This window comes from Arachis ipaensis, chromosome B05, assembly GCF_000816755.2.
Source record: "Arachis ipaensis cultivar K30076 chromosome B05, Araip1.1, whole genome shotgun sequence".
Taxonomy (NCBI): Eukaryota; Viridiplantae; Streptophyta; class Magnoliopsida; order Fabales; family Fabaceae; genus Arachis; species Arachis ipaensis.
The window spans coordinates 59,735,957-59,743,987 of record NC_029789.2 but is presented as its reverse complement, the minus strand read 5'-3'; the positions used below and the strand labels follow the sequence as shown (position 1 = coordinate 59,743,987).

At 38.3% G+C, this 8,031-nt stretch overlaps 1 long non-coding RNA gene across 1 annotated transcript; it reads right to left on the bottom strand.

Moving 5' to 3' along the window:
* Window positions 338–7,656, bottom strand: LOC107641876. The gene is made up of 3 exons (XR_001620476.2): window positions 7,518–7,656; window positions 1,759–1,761; window positions 338–347 (listed from the first exon to the last, which is right to left on the bottom strand). It is a non-coding gene; the product is annotated as an uncharacterized LOC107641876 (long non-coding RNA).

Sequence of the window (8,031 nt, the reverse complement as noted above, 5' to 3'; positions counted from 1 at the left end):
GAACACAAGCCACCCATCAACTGTATGGGTGCAGAATGAAGAAAGCCAAGAAGAGCAACAACAAGAGCAAGTGCAGTACATGCATAACCAAAACTCTGGACAGAATGAAGTTTATGATGATACCTACAATCCTTCCTGGAAGAATCACCCCAACCTTAGATGGGGAGATAATCATAACCATAACCAACAGCCATGGCAAAGAAACACAACCCAAAATAACCCAAGGAACAACCAGCAAAACAACCAAAATTCATTCAGAAAACCGCAAAGCACTTACCCCAACTCTAACCATTATCCAACCCATAACCAACCCATCAACTAAAACACCTATCATCCACCACCCACATCTCACAACCAACCACAAGCATCACTAGAATCTCAAAGAATCACTAACCTGGAAACCTTGATAGACAAAATGTGGAAACACCAAGAAATGACGGCCAAGAATCAAGAAGCTTCTATCAAGAACATGGAAAGACAAATAGGCCAGCTCTCTAAACACTTTGCAACAGAGAGACCATCAAGTTCACTACCAAGTGACACAATTCCAAATCCTAAGGAAGAGTGCAAGGCAATACAGTTAAGAAGTAGGAGAACATTGATGAGCAACAATGACACTACAAGGAAACAAGTGGAGAGCAGCAAAATGCCAACAGATACGGAGGAAGCCAATGATCAAAATATGGTGCCAAACAAGAACTCAGAGAACCCCAAAAGAAAAGAAGACCAGCCAATCAATATACATGAGAGAGAGGAAGAAGCACAGAAAAAGGAGAAAGCCTTCATTCCTCCGCTGCCATATCCACAGAGGTTCAACAAAGAACCCAAAGATCAACACTTCTGCAAATTCCTGAAGACTTTCAAGAAGCTGGAAATCAACATTCCCCTGGCTGAGGCATTGGAACAAATGCCCTTATATGCCAAGTTCTTGAAGGAACTCATTAACAAGAAAAGAAGCTGGCTGGAGAAGGAGACTGTACTTCTCACTGAAGAATGCAGTGCACTCATCAGAAAAGGACTCCCTCCCAAGTTGGAAGATCCAGGAAGTTTCTTCCTACCTTGCACCATTGGAAGTCTATTTATCAACAAGGGGATGTGCAATTTAGGAGCAAGCATAAATCTGATTCCATCCTCTTAAGTGAAAAAGCTTGGCATAGAGAAGGTGAAACCAATACAGATGTCATTGGAACTGGTGGACCAGTCAGTAGTACATCCCAAAGGAGCGATCGAAAACCTTTTAGTTAAGGTTGACAAGTTCATTTATCCTGCGGATTTTGTAATCTTGGAAACAGAAGAAGAAGAAAACAATTCGATTATCTTGGGAAGGCCATTTTTAGCTACCGCCAGAGCCATCATAGATGTAGAGCAAGGAGAACTAACACTTAGGATGCATGAGGAAAGCATTACTCTGAAAGTGTTTTCAGAACAACAAAAGTCTGAAGAAAGAAGCCAAGTAATCAATGACTGTTTCCCAAGGCAAGCAATCAACAATTCAGTAAAGCAGAAGAATGAACATATGCAAGGAAAAGAAGATACTCAAAAAGAAACTTGGAAGATAAACAAGAAGAAAAGTGCCACAACTAAAGCTACTGTCAAAGAAGAAAGGTTAACAAGAAAAAAGGAAGAAAAATAAGAAGAAGGCTAACAAAGGGTAGAGGAATAAAAGAACCCCAACTGAAGGATTCTCCGAAGGTGACAAGGTGCAATTAGTATATCAACAGCTGGGAGCAAAAGATCACTACACTGTTAACCAAGTACTCTCTCTTGAGCACGTTAAAATTGAGCACCAAGGCACACAAAGAAGGCTCACAGTGAGGGGGGATAAGCTGCGACATTTTAACCATCAACCACCCTAAGAGGATCAATGTCAAGCTAGTGACAATAAACGAGCGCTCCATGGGAGGCAACCCATGATTTAATTTTCTTGTCTTTAATATTTCAATATGAATAATAATTGTTGCACCAATATGAATTCAACTCTTTGTGGACAAAATTGACAACTATTCATGACATTGGAGAGCATAAGATCGAATTCTAAGTTTGGTGTGCCCACGGGGCACACTAAACAAATTATGGGAACAAGTCATGAAAGTCAATGGTCTTTTAAGTTTTGAATATCATGGAGGTCTAACAATGGTTATAATTGTTAGGAGGAAATTTGATAAAGCATTCCTTAAAAAAAATATATATATATATTTAGGTGGTCAAAGGAATATTCAATGAAAGGGACAAGACAAGGAGGGGCATAGAATGAAGACAAAGATGCATCACATGCTTCAAGGGGTGACTCTGCACACTCTTGGAAAGAGAACGTTGAAAACCGTTAAGGAGGCAAGCTTTGTCCTTATTCAACTTGCATGCACACCGTTGATTTGTAAGATGTCCAATTGCATCCCAATCCTCTATTGTTCAAATAAGTTATTATAAAGCACCACCCTCAAACCATGCACATGAACGAAGAAGTCATACACTCCTTGCATTCCAACCATTCAAACTCCATTCCCTTCATCATTACTCATCATATAATCTCAAACTCACAAATCTCTTCTTCCAAAAGTATACCAAAACCCTGAACCTTCCACACACAACCTTAACCTCAAAAAGATCAAGTATGGCCTCTTCCTCAAGAACCAAACGAAGGAGAGGAAAGGAGCCCATGGTTGAAGAAAGCACCCCTGAATTTGATCAGTGGAAATTCAGAACATGGTATCATCAAACACAATGGGGATGAATGAGAGATAAAAAATTATACCCGAAAGTTCCACTTCTATTGCCGGACGATGAGTGCCAAGAAATGAAAGCCAAGATTAGGAAGAGGAGGTGGGAAGAGCTCATTTCACCAATCACCAGGATCAATGCGAACATCATATGGGAATTCTATGCTAATACCCCAAGGATCGAGATGAATCAAGCTCCAACTTACAAGAGTTATGTGCGGGGGACTGAAGTAGATTTTAGCCCAAATACTATCATGAAAGTATTGAAGCTGAGGGCAGCCCATTTTGATAAGCCAGGATACCATCAAAGGCTAAATGAAGAGCAAAACTATGATGAGATTTCCAGTGAAATTAGTGTGGTCAATACGAAGTGGGTAGGAACTACTAAAAACAAGTACAAGTACTTGAGAAGAGGAGATCTCACCCCTGAAGCAAAAGGTTGGTATGAGCTACTGAAGAGATCAATCTTAGGCACAGTAAACAACTCGGAGGTTAATAAGAAGAGAGCTATCATGTTATATTGCATAATAATGGGAGGAGAAGTGAAGGTTCATGAGATCATTGCAAGTGACATTCAAAGGATAGGAGAGAAGAATTCAGCCGAAGGGTGGCTACACTACCCAAGCACCATTATGCGTTTATGCATGAAAGCCAAAGTGACAATAGAGGAGGAAAACCCAACATGGTTGAACCCGGGCATGCCTATAACAATTGAAAGAATGATGATTGTTACTGAAGCACAGCAGAGCCAAAGACCACCAAGAAGAAGGCAAAGAAATGAACCAATGGAGGAAGAAGAGCCACAAGAGGAAGAGGAACAGCAATACATTCCACCACATAACACTCTGGATATGACTCAGATGCAGGAAGCAATTGGAAGATTATCACAACAGTACATGAGAATTCAAGAAAGGCAAGAAGAATACCATTCACAATACATGAAACACCAACAAGAGCAAGAGGAATGGCAGCTAAAAATGATGAACCAACAAAGTTAGTTTGAGTCAAAATTCTTCGTGATGCAAGAGGAGCATGCTTTTCAATCTCACGAATCATTTGGGAAGTTGGCACAAATGCAAGCTGAAAATATGAGGGCTCTCAAAGAATTCACAACCCTTCAAGATGCAAGATATGAAGTCCAAGCTGACTACAACATAAATAGTCAAATCAAATTGAACTATATTGGAGAGCATCTGCACAACATGGATCCAGAATTTCCAACTTTCGATGAATTCTTCAAAGGGAAAAGTGAGATAGAAGTAAGCAAGGCTATGAGACTTGAAGATAGAGTAGAGGAGACGATGAATAGAGCTGGGTTCTGGCGGGTCAACAAACAACAGACATGAACACAGGGAACACCAGCGCTCAAGCAAATGAAAGAAGGAAGAAAAAGCATGATAAATGAAAGGTGGACTTGCTCCTTGATCATCACTCTAAAAAAAAAAAAAAGAAGCATGCATCATTATCTGTTTAAGAAGTCTTTACATCTTTAGTGGTTGTTTTAATTAGTAATCTTTGCATTATGTTTATCTTTCTTGAAATAAGAATGCTAGTCTAAGTGTACTTGTGTGTTTACTTTCACTTAACTAATGCATGCTTTGTCCCCTAAGTCTTTTCAATTCAATAAAAGAAATGTTTGAAACATGAAGTAAGATGGTTCATTGCTAGCTAGAAGTCAAATAATAGTAAGTGGTGGCATGTATGTGTGATTGTGTGGCAACTCACTATTAGTGAATAAAAGGAATAGACTGTTCTCTTTTTAAGAAAAAAGTAGTTCAGTGTCTATGAATCTCAACAAAATAAAAGTCCTTGGGTGAAAAGAAAAACAAAAAGAGAAAAGAAAAAGCCAAAAGTGGCAACAGAACAAAAAAAAAAAAGAAACAAAGCTAGACACCAATAGCTTGAACCTTAGAATATATGCCTGTGGTGTCTTTGTACTAGGATCTGCTTGGATTATTAAGTTCTTTGGAGTGCATCAACACTTGGTAACTTGGGTTAACTAACCCGGGATTATCAACTGAAAGTCCACTATCAAGAGCAACCTGGCTACAAGACATTTAGTAACCCAAAGAGGTGCTGGGCATCAATGTTCTAAGAATAAATGTTAACTCAAACGTGAGAAGCAGCTGAAGAACACCCCTGGATGTCGCCAACGTTTGCGCCAACGTTTGCCTCAAACGTTGAGGCAAACGTTGGCTGAAGAAGAAACAGGGGAAGGAGCCAACGTTTGCGCCAACGTTTGCCTCAAACGTGAGGTCAAACGTTGGCGCCACTCCCGTGAGTTTTATTACTTGATGCGACCCGGTACACTTGCCGGTGAGTTTTGTGTCGGATCATTTTCCGCACATCAGCAGTGACAGCGCATCGGACCATTTTCACAGAGAGGATGGGAAGTAGCCATTGACAACGGTGATGCCCTATACAAAGCTTGCCATGGAAAGGAGTAGGATTGATTGGATGAAGACTGCAGGAAAGCAGAGATCAGAGGAACGAAAGCATCTCTATACGCTTATCTGAAATTCTCACCAATAAATTACATAAGTACCACTATCCTATTTTATATTTTATTTATTTTCATCCACTATAATTTCTTAATACAATTTAATCCGCCTGACTGGGATTTACAAGGTGACCATAGCTTGCTTCAAGCCGACAATCTCCGTGGGATCGACCCTTACTCACGTAAGGTTTATTACTTGGACGACCCAGTACACTTGCTGGTTAGTTGTACGAAGTTGTGAAACAGATATAAGATCATGAACGTGCGTATTGTGTTTTTAGCGTCGTTACCAAGGAATGGAATGATCACGATTTCGCACACCAACCATCATTTTCAATCAAACCATATTCAAGTGAGAAAGTAAAGCTTAGGGATAATAATTTTACCCACTTGAATATCGTGTAGGATGGTGACCTAGGAAGGGGTGGTCCTAATAATCTTGCAAGCTCCACTCCTTTGTGCTCTTCCTTGACTATCTCCACCTCTTTGCAAGTTCCTTCAATTTCAACCTTTTTCCTTTGGTAGCTCTCTTCTGATTCAATCTCTTCTTCATTGCTCACCAAGAGTATGGGAGGTTGTGCACGTTCTTCTAAATTTTAACTTCATGTCCAATGGGAGAGGATTCAATTGTAGATAGAAATTCCTCCATGATTGAATCTATCTCTTGATAAACCTCTTCCAAGTCTCCAACGATGATATGCCTTGGAGGTTGCGCACCCTCCTCAACATCAATATCAAGCTTCTTGGAAGAGTGCTCTATGATGCTACATTCCCATGGGCTTTCAACATCTCCTAAATCTTCAACCACTTCTTCCTTTTCTTCAACAATTATGGCTTCCTCTAGTTGCTCCAATACAAAATAACATCCCTCATTTCCCACCGGAGTTTTCAATCTCTCCTTCATGCTATGATCTTCAATGGATTCTTCACATGTGGCTATGGAAGCACCTTGAGTATTCAAGCATTGGTAGGCTAAAGCATGTACTACCTTGGTCAAGTTAGTCACAAACTCTAAGGTGTTTCTTTGCATATCCGCTTGTCCTTGAAGTAGCAAGGTGAGAGAATCATCTATTGGGGCTTGGGGTGGATAAGATGGTTCATTATTTTGGAGAAAGTGTTCATGGTAGGAAGGTGGTTCTTCTTGGTGATGGTACGGAGATGATGTGTATTGAGGTGGTTCGTGGTAATAATCATGATAGGGTTGTGGTGGTTCTAGAGGTTCTCGCTCATAATGGTTATGAGAATATGGTATGGGTGATTGGTCATATGATGAATATGGATCATAGGAAGGTGCTTGGTGAAGAAAGGCTTGTGAAAATGGTTGAGGTTCATGTTGAGGATAGGATTCATAGGCACATGATGTTGGTAATTGAATGTCACAAAAAGTTTCACCATACACTACAAGAAAAAGTAATATTTGTAACAAAAAAAATTTTTACAAAAAATTAACATTTTGAAACAAAAGGATTTTGTAACAAAAAAAGGAGCTGTTGCAGTATGTCCCGTTACAAAAAAATTTTGTAACAAAAAATAAAACTGTTACAATTCAAGTAATATTTTGTAACAAATTAGTGATAAAAAAAACCAAAAGTCGTTACAAAAGTGATAACAAATTTTGATCTTCACAATATTTTTGGTGACAATATATTTTTTTCTATCATAAAGTTTTGTTACAAAATGTAATCTGATTTTGTAACATTTTTTTCTTTAGTTACAAAACACTATTTATTTTGTAATAATTTTTTAATACAAATTACACGCATAATTTGTCAAATTATATTATTTTTTAATTAATTAATATATTAACTAATTTACTCAACAAGTCAACATTTATATAATATATAATAACATAGATAGTTCAAATATCTTTTATTTAACTAAGATTATTTTATAAATCTTCAACATATAAACTTTAAAGTACAAACTAATAAGACACATTGAAGAACCCTAATGAACTAGATAGATACATAGGACAAGAAAAACAAAGAATTATAAATCTCCAAAATATAAACTACAAATTACAAACTCCATCATGTTCATACAACTCCTTTCTCATGGAGAAGCTTCTAATAAGTGCCACATACCTGAAAAGACCACCAACCAAAAAACAGTAGCTTAAGAAACAAGATTTATTTTTCCTTTAAAAATGCACAGGAAAAACAAAAAACTATACTCGTATTATTCAACAATGAATACAAACTCTAAAATTCTTATAAGGTTTATGTTCAAAATTGCCACTAAATACAGATTAAATAGTATTAGAGTTCATTACTTACATGTATCACCATGACAAGAATAACCTAGCAATTTTGACAATGCTCATAAGTGGAAGAGAGAGATACGGTGAAGGAAGAACTTCTAAGTTCTCTGATGGAGGTTCTTTTAAGATGTCCTCAAGCCAGTTTCTATTCCATGAACGAGCAATCATTAAGGGGGTCCATCTATCAAAAAATTGGCGCAAGAAATTAGAGACAGGTTCAACTGATTTATACTAGAAATCTTTCAATTAAAAGCAAATAGAAACACACTTGATAGCATTGTGCATTTTCAACACATGCAACATAACGGAGGGGAGTGCTCCCAGAATCTAATAGTAAGGAAACAAAAATTAATGGTGGCTGGTGCACGAAATTGTGATCATCAATGGCGCCAACAACTTGATACACACAATTGTAATCTCAACTCTTTATCACAACTCCGCACAACTAACCAGCAAGTGCACTAGGTCGTCCAAGTAATAAGCCTTACGTGAGTAAGGGTTGATCCCACGGAGACTGTCCGCTTGAAGCAAGCTATGGTCACCTTGTAAATCTC